Source organism: Lissotriton vulgaris, chromosome 4_1, assembly GCF_964263255.1.
Source record: "Lissotriton vulgaris chromosome 4_1, aLisVul1.2, whole genome shotgun sequence".
Taxonomy (NCBI): Eukaryota; Metazoa; Chordata; class Amphibia; order Caudata; family Salamandridae; genus Lissotriton; species Lissotriton vulgaris.
The window spans coordinates 1,546,337,182-1,546,351,153 of record NC_141691.1 but is presented as its reverse complement, the minus strand read 5'-3'; positions in this window follow the sequence as shown (position 1 = coordinate 1,546,351,153).

Genomic DNA, 13,972 nt, shown 5'->3' with positions numbered 1-13,972 from the left:
AAAAGATGAGAATTAAAGATGGAGAGAGAGAGAGAGACTGCTCTCATCTGGGAAGTCCAGAAGGGAAAGGAGACAACTCCCTATACTCCGGAGGGAGTAGGAGCTGGGCATTACATATAGATGAGCCAAGAGGTAGGCCCTCACTGAGTCGTGCACATCACCTGGGCATTGGTATAGTGGGGCTGACCTGTAGATAAGATAAGTAGTCAGGAAAGTCTGACGGAAATGCAATTGAGACACAGAAGAAGCTGCGTGGCGCCCTTATATGTGCACAAGGAGATCGACGACGAGGATGTCCACTGCTCCCCCGACAGCTGGTCAGACAGACCCACCCTAAAGAAATGAGTATCCAGACAAGAGGATGAGACCTTCACGTGACCTTTATGTCATCTACCATCCTGCTGGACCGATAATGAAGGGCCACCAGTATGATCGTCCTTGACCAGAGGAGGGATCCCTCGAAACGGAAGACATTGCCATTGCCAAGGATGGCATTTGACATGGAAGGGGCGATATGAAATTGAACGACCCCTACATGCAGTAGTGCTTGAGACAATGGTAGTGCTTTGTCAGGGCAAAACCGACAGAGCTGCCCTGAGGCAGAATTTGTGTTTACTGCAGAAAGGTGCAGCAGGGACCATCTATGTGCCTTCGGCACAAATGGTCAAAGAAGGGCTCATGAATAAACTGCACTCATTGCTGGGCAGGGCAGAGAAATTTATCTCATTCTTTGAAAAGAACACAGTGGGTATAAACCTAGCTTTAGGAGACATCAGAATCCTCCTCAGCAGCCTTATTGAGGAGACTAGCACAGTGATCTCCAGAGCCCACAGTCACACTTCTCAACACCACGCATGACAGGGCTGCATTTAACTCATTCAGACATCAAATCTAGACAGCTCTAAGGGAGATATTCCCTGACCACCCAGAAGTAGGAGTACAAATGGCAGAGACCATGAAGCCTGAGGAGAATTCTTAGACAGAATGAGAGAACGATGGGGGCAGTAGACAGGTCAGCCCAGGACCAACACAGGTTCCTAGCTCGCATTCTTCTACAACATCCTTAGGAGAGGGCTACCCACAGAGATCCAGACTGGATTTGATAATGTCGTCGGGGTAAACACCAAACCTTGACAGTAAAAATACAGGCCAACATACTACACTGTTACCGGAAGAGACAGGAAAAGGACAAGGAAAAGCAAGACCAGGACCAGAGAGACGCCACAAAACTGGTCCAACATAAGCTGAAGGAGACTACCCTTGAGCGGGACACTCTAGCCGCAAATGTTCAGATGGCATCCATCTAAAAGGAACTCAATTTATGGACCCCAGAGAGTATCCACTCAGTCCTGGTGGCTGAGGTCAAGGAGGCTGGGTCCAAACAAGGACCATAGAGGGCCACTATTATTACAGAATAGGCCACATGGCTAACCGGTGCAACCTAAAAATGTACCACCATAGAACAGGATAGAACTGGCTCAGCCCCCACAGAACATCCACCACCAAGCCAGGTGCAGAACAACGCACATGTAAACACATTCAGCTTCAAAGCGATCAGCCCACAGCCACCTCACCGGGTTGTTGGCAGGGTTCAGGGCAGTTGTTGCAACAGACAGGGAGCTCAGTCCCACAGGGACTGGACCCACAGCCACGGCAGGGTGGGATGACAGTCTTGGGTTTCAGTGCCCTAGCACAATCATAAAGTACAAACACACATAAGTCCAAGACCATCCTTGGGAAAAACCTATCCCCCTCATATCTTTTTAAGTCACATTTCCTTGCCTGCCACCACCGCCAGCCTTCCAGACGGCCATGCTTTGTCAACTGGAAGTCAGCACTAGAATCTCCTATCCTGGTGCCCGCAGGGGGCCCAAGGCTTTCACTGCTATTTCTCCCCCAGGGTGAGGCTGGCTGACCATGCCACCTTGGGCAGACATCTGATGTGGGAGTAGGGTGGGCCCCCAGCCACTGCATCAAAGCAAGCACCCAGGACCGCTCAACCAAGTCCAACTTTGGGCAGACCATGTTAGTCCCCACTGCCTCAGGGTTTATCCCTCATTGGAGGTCCCTCATTAGTTCCAAAATGAGGCAAATGATATAGCACTAGCATCGGAAGGCAGGTTCATCAACAGACAGAGGTCGGTGATGGCCATGATGGCAGTAATATCCTCACAAAAAACAATTGTATACTCTGTTGGGTCTCCCTAACCCACTCACTTATCTCCTCGCATCCTATAGGGGCCATCAGATAGGTATATCTCTGGGGGCCGCTCGCCAGTAAGCCTGGGCAAAGCACTACGCTACGCTTGCGTAGTTTGCAATGTTTGCTCTACTTCGCACTATGCGAATTGCACGGAGCACAGTGCAAACATACGTAGCATAGGGTAGTGTAGTGCAGCAGTCATTTTTTGCTTGCTCGCGGTCCTCAATGTAAAGTTGGCGACCCTGAGCAAGCAAAATGACATCCCAGCAAGACTTTTTCCTCGTTCGAGATCAGCAACATCAAGTTGTCGATCGCCAGTGTGGAAAATAAACCTCCAGGTGAGCTTCAAAACGCAGGGAGGTTAGGTTTCTCATTGTGAGTGATCGCCTATGCTCGCGACCGCTTGCGATGAGAAACTACTAGTCCGCTTTGAGAAAGCTGCCGCTCGAGTAGAAATCTACTCGAGCGGTAGAAAATGACCGCTTGAACTGTGCAAGAAGCAGTTTGCACTGATTGCACAGTGCTGACAAGCATCCAGCGCTGTGCAATCAGTGCGAACAGCATTTTGCACAGTGCACTATGCAGTTCGTGTAGCTACGCGTAGCTCGCATAGTGCGAAGTGCATTTCGCGTAGCTACGTGTGGCGCTACTTCACAAACTACGCCCAGGGTTACTCACCAGACCATTATATGGCTTTGGGAGTCCTCCACCACACCAACACACATGGCCAGGCTGCGTCGCTTCTGGGAATCCTGGTGATGGAGACACTCACCTTTATACACACAGCATGGGGCGGCACATTTAGAACTACCTGGTGGCCTTTTATAGCCCTATTATCCCAGGAATTTAGAGAGCCAAACTTCCCTTGCTACTTGCGATTATTAAGACTCACTGATTCAGCCTCAGAAGAAGGAAAAGAGGGAACTTAATGAGTGACTCACACTCAGAACCCTTGACATTGTACATTACACAGCTGTTGGTACCGGGGAAGGGTGAGGGATGTTGTTGGAGGGGTCTTTCTGTTTCTTTTTCCCTTCCCTTCCCTTTCTCTTTCCCTTTTTGTTTGAAGTCCTGCTCTGTACTGGTGCTGTTGAGGGGTTACCTCCAGAATCTAAAATGTGCATACAAATTTGTGCTAAAGTTTGACAATAAAAACAGATTTAAACCTACTAAAAGCCTGGAAAATCCAATCACATGACGCCTGTCCATAGGAAAATCCATTGCATTTATTAGCGCCACCACCGTCAGGCCGAGCATTTAAAGTTTCAATGAGACCCCTGATTTTTAAAGGGAAAACACAGCAAACATACACTGTCCCAGCCATTTCGCTGCAGGTACCTCCGGGAGTGCACATACAATCTTCCAACCACCTCCAGTGTCCTTCACTCAAAATTAAACCAAGCCCAAAAGCCTGAACAAAGTATCTAAAAAAACGCACAAAATGTCTTGACCCTTCCAGAAGAAGGGCATAGTCCCGTAATTTAGATTAATTAGAGACAAACCTCACTCCATGCCACCTTCTGAGGCACAAAGGGCACTCACATTTTAACTGAACATTTAAACTAAAATCCAAACACCCACTTCCCTTCACAGTTACATGCAGCACATGCAGCTCAAGAGAACACTTCTGCCCCAAACAAAGCATCACACCTTTAAACTGAAACAACCCACAGGAAAAGAGTATGGTCTCCACTGTAGCTAGGAGAGAAGGTAAAGCAAAACACAACAGCATTAAAACCGTTTAACTCTCTTAAAAGTCTAGCACCTGTCAAAACGGTTTAGCACTCACCTTACTCCTATTGCATCTCCTTTTCAGTACCCCATGCGCGAATCTTTTGATCACAGCCCAAACCATCGAGCACATTGGTAAAATGTAAACGCAGGAGTTTCCAAATAACTGCCTAATGATGTGTTGTTTCCAAAATAACTCACGAAACCACAGCTCTCAACCAACAGGACCTTGTTCAAGCTGAAAGTGCACCAACAATGACACGCCCCGTAATTTCTTCGACAAGGACAATCACTAAAGCAATACAAGATTCATTGACTTTTTTGCAGCAATCCTTTGAAAGAGATTGTTTATACTGCATCATGGTAAGACACCTCTGTGCACCCAGACGAAAGACACCTCACTCAAAGATGACTCTGCAGCCGGCAAATTCTTTCTAAGTTATGGCTTTTTGTATTTTCTTGAGCCCCTCAGGAACTAGATGTATGCCTAAGCTTCTCAATTCTTCATCTACATTCTTACAATGCATGTGCCGAGACCTCTCTCACCTCACATACACTTACACCGAACCAGACACTGGTATGCCTCATGCACTAAAAAGAGCACTCCTACACATCTTCTGGAATCAACACATGACTACCATAGGCACACAAACTACAAACAAGTAATGTGATATATGTTCATTGACACCACATGCCATAGGTGCAGACAATCTTTACCTATCCCAGGAAATAGCCACTGAAAGAGCAAAATGCCTACTCTACCTGTACCTATGTAGGATTAAGGTGAAAATCCAACTTCATAGAGTAGAACCCCATAGGGCACTAGTAAACATCACTTGGTATGCCACCAACTCCATTTCACTATATTTCTTCACCGAACCCAGCGATATCCAATCTGAGGTAGACAGGATGCGCAGAAGGGGCACCATGGGGTAGGACATTGTTGAGCCACGTAACTTCATAGAGAAGAGGTTCCTGGAGGTGACAAGACCACCACACCAATGCACAAATAAGTCCCTGGGATGCCCTTGATATCTTTGTGGCCACCTTCTTTAATGACAAATGGACCCCGGATATGGAATCCCACTGCAGGGCAGCTCACCATATTCATGCAGGGGGAAATGAATCCCATGGTAGGGGGATCAATGCCAGCATGGACACCCTATGCCAGGAATCTGGGATACAGAGATTAATCAGTACAAATGGTTGGAGGGGAAGGAGCAACCTCTAATTGTATGTATTATGTTTCAGAGCCAAAGGAACCATACCATTGGGTAATACCGAGGGCTCCAACATGATATTATGCGCACTGGAACTGCAACAGGGCACCTCCATGCTGATGGATATATACTAGTAATGCAGTGAACTTGCCTACACCCAGCTCGTCCCCGGATGGTGGGACCTCTGCACCTTCATGACTATACACACCCCAACCCTAGTCATCCCCGGACAAGATCTGTCTGAGTTGGCCCAACATCTATTACAATAGGAAACAACTCTGTTGCATCAGGCTTGAAGGAGAACTGCTGATTATTTTGTGTGCGCTCACTACAAGGACATTCCAGAAAGATATAGACTGTTTTAAAAGAAAACTGTTTATTGACATTTCAGAAATATACTGCAGAAGCAAATTACAATAGCATTCATGTCGTACTAACAAAGGAGACTACTAATTCAAGATGAGTTCAAGATTAATTAAGTATCTGGTGTGATAGGAAAAAGATCTGCATGCCTACATTAAAGGATTATGGGCCATATGCATCAACACATTTTCCCATAGACTACAGAATGGGCAAAACCCTTTGATGCATCTGGCCCTATGTACCATGTCAACTGTGTTATAGGCACCACCAGTTAGTACATGAGCACGCATGGTAATCCAGGAGCTATATGTCCCAGATCTGAATAGTGAGAGTGGGATTCAACAGAACAATGACAAAGTAAGTCGAAGGAAGGGAACATGAACTGGTGGTGAGACTGTGCTGCTGCCCTTCACTAAGTGTCTGCCCTGTTGCCTGTCATGTGTGCGGGGTGGTTTCTCACATGTATGTATTAGCTCGCAAGTGACTTAAGTGTGGAGCTACCTTCGGCATGCCCACAAAGGCATGGTATCTGAGGAGTTCGGCCAGTTATGTCTCTTCAGTGTTCTGATCCCCCTCCCCTGCAGAAGAATTCATAGGATTTGGTCTATCCTCTGTAGTACAGCAAGAATGGTCCCCCAGCTGTCAGCAAGTGGGACCTTGTGGAGGCTCAGCAGGTGCTCCCTGCAGAGGGCGATATTCTCTACCCTGGCCCAGTTAAGTAAAGAGCAATGCCATGCTATCACGTGTGGAGGAATCGGTGAGCTTCACCGTTTTGTGACTAGGAGTTTAGCAGTCGCTGTTTCCAGGTCTAGGAAGAGAGAGGTAACTCTGTGATTCCTACCCCTTTTGACCAGGTGTAAGAGATAGCATGGCATCTGGGCAGGCCTAGTCTGTGTGATGAAAATAGTGATTAATTTTGGCCGGGGTGAGGTACGCACAATCTAAAATAAAAAACTGGATCTGGCGGAATTGCTAGTTGCAGGGAATGTGAGCGGGACTTTCTAGAGCAAGGGTCCACTCAGATTCAGAGAGTATACATCTCAAATATTCCTCCCATTGTAATTTCAAAGAGATGACGGAGACTGCGGCATGTTGATGGATTGACGCTGTGAACCATTTGATCAAGTGACCTCCTTCACCCATAACTTGTAAGTATTGGACCGTAGAGTGTTGGGAGACTCTGTGGAAAGGCTACCCCATCTGAATGAGAGAGATGCAATGAGTGACCGGTGCAGCAAGAAGTGCCCTGGGTGCAGGTCCTCCTCTGCTACACGCTCGGCATATGGGATAAGGACACCGTCCTGGGATAGATTGTTGGTGTCTTGGAGTTTAGCTGTGTTCCAGTCCTGCAACTCTGCTGTTCTCCCCCTCCCTGGGTGCACTTAGCAAAGGAATGGATGGGGCATACAGCTTTTTGGTGCGAGTGATAAATAGACAGGGTTGGTAGTATGTGTGAGCCACTGTGAATAACAGGGAGTCCGTGCTCCTGCGTCGGGTGCATGGGTAAAACAGGTGCAGGAGTGAGAGGTGGGGTGCAGAGTGGCTGTGTCTGACAAATGACGGGGAGTCATCCACCTCGTGATCCACTGCATCCAAGAGGCCAGATAATAGTATTCAAAATATGGCGTAGTAAGGCTGCCCTGCCTGGCAGGTAAGTAGAGCTTTTTAATGGAGACTGTGCCTGGATGTTCCCCAGATGAAATCCCTAATTGTTTTCTCAAACGTGCTGAAAAAAATGGGGGGTGTTGAGGGGCAGATTTTAAAAATAATAAAGATGTCGAGGCAGGATCACCATTTTCGTGAGGGCAATCTTGCTAGAGACAGACAGCGGGACAGTCCCGCAGAAGTATATCTGGGATAGAATTGCAGTCACAGCTCTAGTAATATTGCCATCAAAAAGATCAGCCTTACATCGATATATACCAATACCTAAATATCGGAAGGTGTCAAGACACCAAGTTACTGGGACCCTACCCAGAGAGTACCCCCGGTCTGAGGTGGACACAGAGAAGGGAAACAGGGTGGACTTTAGGTCTCTGATCCGTCAACCCGATATAGTAGCAAATAACGACAGCGCCGAACCCAGAGAGGCAGGGATGGAGTGCAGGTCTCTGATGTATAGCAAAAACATAAGTATGGATATAGGTTGGAAGGGGTTCTACCGCTAGGGAGAATAGAAGGGGAGATAGGGGGCAGCCCTACCGAGTCCCGCAACCCACATGAATGGACTCAGAAATGTAGGGACCCGTTTTGACTTGAATGGTTGGGTGTTTGTACAACAGTCGGACTAACCCAGTGAAGAATGTCCCAATCCCAAATCTGGGCAAGGTGGCAAATAGATAATCCCACTCTAGAGAGTCAAATGTCGTCCTTATCCAAAACTAAGCAGCCCAAGTGAGGCCATTCCCAAGGAGCATAATCCTCCAACGAAGGTTGAGGGAAGTGTTACAGGCTGGAACAAATCCATTCTGGTCAGGTTAGACCAGAGTGGGGATGAGGGGTGCGAGTCTGTTATCTAGAATCTTCCTAAGTAAATTAATAACAAAGTGGGAGTAACTGATTTTACCTCATGTTTCCATGGGAAAAGCAGATGCACTATGAGAATTCATGTCTGTTTTTCAGTACTCGTCCTTTGCAAAAATCAGTTTAACACAAGGGTTTTTTAGAACCTAAATTGATAATTTCCAGACCATTCATGACCACCTTGCGTGGCACTGCGTGACTTGGTAAATCTGGAGTAACACAAGTCAGCCCAAGTCACTGCTTTGCGTTACTCTGCCCCAGGGAGGCATTGCATTGGTGAATCATGGGTGATCCCACGCAGCCACCCATGATTCTTGGTGCATACCCAGATTTACAGAGACTTCCCAGGGGAGGCGTAACAAAGAGATATATCATTCTCAGACAAAGTATCACATGACGAAAAGCTCAGTTTGCAACATCCCAACCCAAAGTTAATCATTGCGAATGTCCCAAATCCAATCTCCACAAGCAGGACAAACCCATAATTGAAAAGCACAATGCATGTAGTAAAGAGCATAGAAAAAGGAAACAATGTCTGATAGTGAGCAAGATAAGGCATGTGTAAGGAGACTAAAAGTTAACGATGTCCTGAACAATGATTGGCAATCTCAGGCAACGATCAAACCAGGGAAAGTGACTCGACAGGGTCAGTTTCAGGTGAAGGAATCAGATCCTTGCAATTCACCAACACATGAAGGCCAGGCCGCTTCGTTCGTTTGACCATATTCGTCGGCCTGCGTGATGGCAACACAAAATGGAGACTAAAATAAAATGGAACCCATGTTCGAGACGAAATCTCCAAATACGCAATGAACTCGCTAGTTAACATGACGAATTCACTCCATATTAGCCGAACTCACTAAACACGATCCGACATCACCAAAATCGTGACGGAACACTGACCTTATGAGACAAGGCCCGTTTTCACAGAACCACCGTTGGTGCTAGGAAGCAGTTTGTGCGTTGAAACTGAGCAGAAATGCGCCATATCTTAATGGCTATGGCGCATTCCCGCTCTCTTCTTTTCATGCAGCGCAGCATGAAATAATGATAAATATGGCCAAGTGTTTTTACCGTAGTCCGAATGTGCTCTATATTGTTTAAGTGAAGAGCTATCACTTGGTTGAAAGGATTTAGTTTCAAATCTAACTGAAAATACTTTCATGTTAAACATACACTTGACAGGTGTATGAAATATATGATGGTTTGCAACAGGATTTAGCATTGCAGTTTTCTAAATAAATGGGTAGGACATCATATTAATGACACACACACTTACATACAGAAATAAACACACTCACATGCAAACATGCACACGTTCACCTCCCATCTTACTTCTCCTTTGCGTTACTTCCCCATCAACAGACTAGTCATTTTCTCAGCTGAGAAAACCTCTGGGAGGCATAAGACCTGGTGTCTGGTTTCAGGTTAAACAAAGTTTGGTTGTAGCCCCCAGGGTGAGCAGGGGAATGAAAATACCATTGGTTTTCTGTTGCCACAGATCATTCCTCTAATGAGAGCTTCAGTCATATTAGAGTAAAGTAGATGAATAATATGTTGTAGCATCCACTGAGCCTACATTTCAATCATAAACCTTTGCTTCTTCTAATTTTGTCTTAACTCCTAGCTACCTATTACACTCACTTGGTCTTTTGAAGGGTCTTGTTCTATGCTGAAAGGGAATGGATATTCATAGGATGGGCAATTATTCAATATAGACCAGGAATATGATAATTGCTTCTTCAAATGTAACTGCTTACAGTCAGTAATACTCAATTGTAATCATAAATGTCTCAAACTCAAATGACTTACCCACAAGGTACTGATGAGACAGAACCAGCAGATTTTAGTTTAAATTCCAAAGTTTAGGGATTTTGTAGATCAAAAACATGAGCATTACGAATGAGATAGCATAGAGCGGTAATGTCAAATTAGTAAAGGATTTAAGGGATGGCAGGGGAAAAATCTACCTCAACCTAGGCAAATTAAGACTCCTACAGTGTATGTGTCAATAGGAAAAGTTGAGCCTGATACATACCCTCAGGAAAGTTGAACAAAGTTCCAAGTAACTAGGTCCAGTTTATTAAAGACAGCAATCTGTCTCAGTATATTGCTGCAACAGCAAAGTCACAGCAGGATGACGTGAACCCTTCTGCAGAAAAGGTTTAAACTGCGCTAGCACACCGGTCAACCTGTGATGTTACACCGATATGTGTAACATCACAGGTTGAGTCAGTCCTCAAATGTCCCAGCCGTCGCGTCACACTCACGCTTTCACTCCCCTTCACTGTTCCAAAATTTGAGCAATTATACTCCATATGTTTCCTGTGTGACACCCACTGGCATCACAAAAAATATCAGACCACTTGGTTTTCATTGGGCAGTTCAGAATGAGGTGAGGGTGATGTAGTAGGAAAGAAGATACAAATCCAGCAAAATTCCGGAAATTAATTACCCAGTTTCCTTCAGTCATGTAGGCATAGGACAATGCTGACCAATGGGATATTTCAGAAGAGTGATGCGAAAGATCGACAATATGCTTACCCAAACAGCTGTTGTAGGATGTTGCTAAATTGTTCCAATTGCAACATTCTTTCCAATGGATGTCAAAAGAAACAGTTATTGGCTTAAAAGAAACAGTTATTGGCTCAAATACGTTTTGCAAGTTTGGTGAGCTTTCCCATGCACTTCGAAATATTCAGTCTATGACTTCACTGGAAGCAGGTATGATATATATGAGGCCTACATGAAATTCAGCTAATATAAAACCATAACCATGTGAAATTGTGAATCACCCATTATTAGGAAACTAACATATAAGTCCAGAAGTCATTAAAAGTATTTCAGTTCTGATTACAAATAATACATGTAAGTATAGGGTACTCATAAAAGTTTTTTAAGTATCAACGCTTCACATATTGAAAAATAGCTATTATTCTCATCGTATGAGTGTTATTCAGGGATTACATATATATCTTTATAAATAAAAATGTAAATGTTTGTTTGTTCAAAATCGCAAATCTCTGAAAGTTCTTCACCGATTGCTTTGAAATTTGGACACAACGTTGGATTAGAATACGCACGTGTTTTTATATACACAACGTTGGATTCCAATACGCGTGTGTCGAATACGGAACGTGTTTTTAAACGCGAGCCCCAACAGACACATAAAAATGTCAATGTTCTTTTGTTGAAAATCTTAAATCTCTGAAATTTCTTAACCAATTGGTTTGAAATTTTGACACAATGTTGGATTCGATTAAGCGTGTGTTTATATATACACAATGTTGGATTCCAAAATGCGCGTGTCCAATACGCGCATGTTTTTAATCAAAATGGCGAACAGACCCTATTGATTTGGTTGCTGCGCAACAACTACAAGGGACGCATAGAGAAAATAGTACACATATATTAGGATGGACAGTTTGTGTCAGGATGGCAGACCGGGAGGTGGGTGGAGGGAGGTGGAGGATTTGGTTCACTTTGCAACACTAAGAAAGGATGCATAGAGATGCTGCACAACAACAACAAGGGACGCATAGAGACAATAGTTTCCATATATTAGGATGGTCAGTTGGTGTCAGGATGGCAGACCTGTAAGTGGGTGGAGGGAGGGGGGAGGAGTTGGTTCACTTTGCAACATTAAGAAAGGACGCGTAGAGTCAATAGTCTACATATATTAGGATGGACTGTTGGTGTCAGGATGGCAGACCGGGAAGTGGGTGGAGGGAAGGGGGAGGAGTTGGTTCACTTTGCAACAATATACACAACGTTGGATTCGAATACGCCCGTGTACAATACGCGCGTATTTTCAATCGAAAGGCCGAACAGACCCTATTGATTTGCTTGCTGCGGAACAAGTACAAGGGACGCATAGAGACAATAGTCACAAAAACATATTGTATAGCCACAAGCAGCTAGTATAGTATATACATATATATATATATGACACTCAACCTATCATGCTCAAATCCCATTATACTTGCCGCACTGAGCTAGCGGTTTATGTATTACAATGCAGCTGCAACCTTATGTACGTGGGAAGCACAAAAGGGGCGGTTTATTTACGCATTCTTCAGCATTTACGGGCCATAGTTAATGCAGGTTCCGCCTATCCAGTTGCTAGGCACTTTCAATCTGTTCACAACCAGAATTTAAACCACCTAAAATATTTTGTGATCGATGCCATAATCCCTAATAAGAGAGGTGGGGATAATGAAAAACGTCTACGTCAACTGGAATCAAAGTATATTGTCATGCTTAACAGTAAGCACCCGGGGGGTTTGAACATAGGGGAAGACCTTTGTACTTTTCTGTAATTACCATCATGTTTATAGCTTATTTGTTGGTATCCATTAGATCCATGGCTTCTGTGTAAGCAGCAAATGCTAACTAATATGTTGATTTAGAATTCTGCACTTTAGGCCGGTACCTATTGATTTACATGACTAGATTGTATGGTCTTCAAATGGATTTGTCTACATGATTCCCCCTTTCTTTTGTTAGTTGCAACAGTATTGTCTAGCTTAATTACAATAAGATCCTGAAAGTCAGAAGATGAATGAAGTAATTTGGGCATATAGAGTTCTTTAAGCACACACATCACATATTTACACTTTAGCACTTTATTTTTTACACATCACATTTTTACGGCTCTCATGGTATTTGTATGAGAAGTTCCGTTTTTAAGCCTTCACTTTTTATTAGGAGTGTCCAATTATTAATACTTAACCATCCACTATCCTTATCAGGTTTAGTTGGGCTTTTTTTCTGGGCCAAAACATGATCACTAAAACATAGTGGGGTGAGATGGTTGGCAGATCTACATACCCTTGGCCATACCACCATGACCACCCCACATGATATGATCAGGTTCGGGTTATTTTGAATAACATTCCATACTAGGTACCATGGGGTACAGTATATCTATGGAATCAACCCGAACAAAGATTATTCACATATTGTGGTCTGACATTCCCCACACAGTCCACCTAACAAGTTTTCAATAGGGGAATTTGAAATTTGCTTTGTGTTGTCATACGTATTTGTACGGATATTTGCCCACTTACCGTAAAACAACATGTAATAACATCTTGCTTTATATACAGATTGCATCAAGTTGATTAGCGACAGGAAAATGAATTTATTTCCACTTTTCCCCGTGTTCACATCACCATGTACTATAATATATTAGTGTGCCTTGCATTTATGCAGTGAATCGGTATATCGTACATACATATCTAAATGTTGTTCCGATGACATTTGTATGCATATGCACAATGTTTCAAACGCTATGTCTATGTTTGATTATTCGGTGTATAACCCCGTTTATTTAAAAACATGGCATTATGATTTATTTTGTGATGCAATTCAATTTGATTTATCTTGGTGCAATAGATTTGATTTATATGTGAGATGGTTATGGTACACATTTGTATTCCACCTTACACCACTACAAAATGGCGCCCGTATATTGGGTTTGGTATGTGACTTTCTATGTGAGTCCATCATTGATGTCTAGCTTTTTGTTTAGGCGCGAAATTCAAATGTGCACTCACTTTGTATATATATGTGACCTCCACTTCACTCGCTTATCAGTGAGCAAGGACGCAAGTCCGAAACGCGTCTGATGACTGGCACCACCATCACCATTTGTTGGAAATAAATTTTTCGAAATGAAGTCTGGCTTTCGGTAATTATTTAAGGAGTCTGTGAACCTGTATGCTGGCTGACGGCTGCCGCCGGCAACACGTTGGATTTCATATATATATATATATATATATATATATATATATATATATATATATATATATATATATATATATATATATATATATATATATACCACAAGCCTCCAGTTTCGCCGAAGGAAGGAGCCACAAGCAGGGATGCTCGAATGGGGTTTCTTTATTTGAAAGAGCAGTTAAGGCGT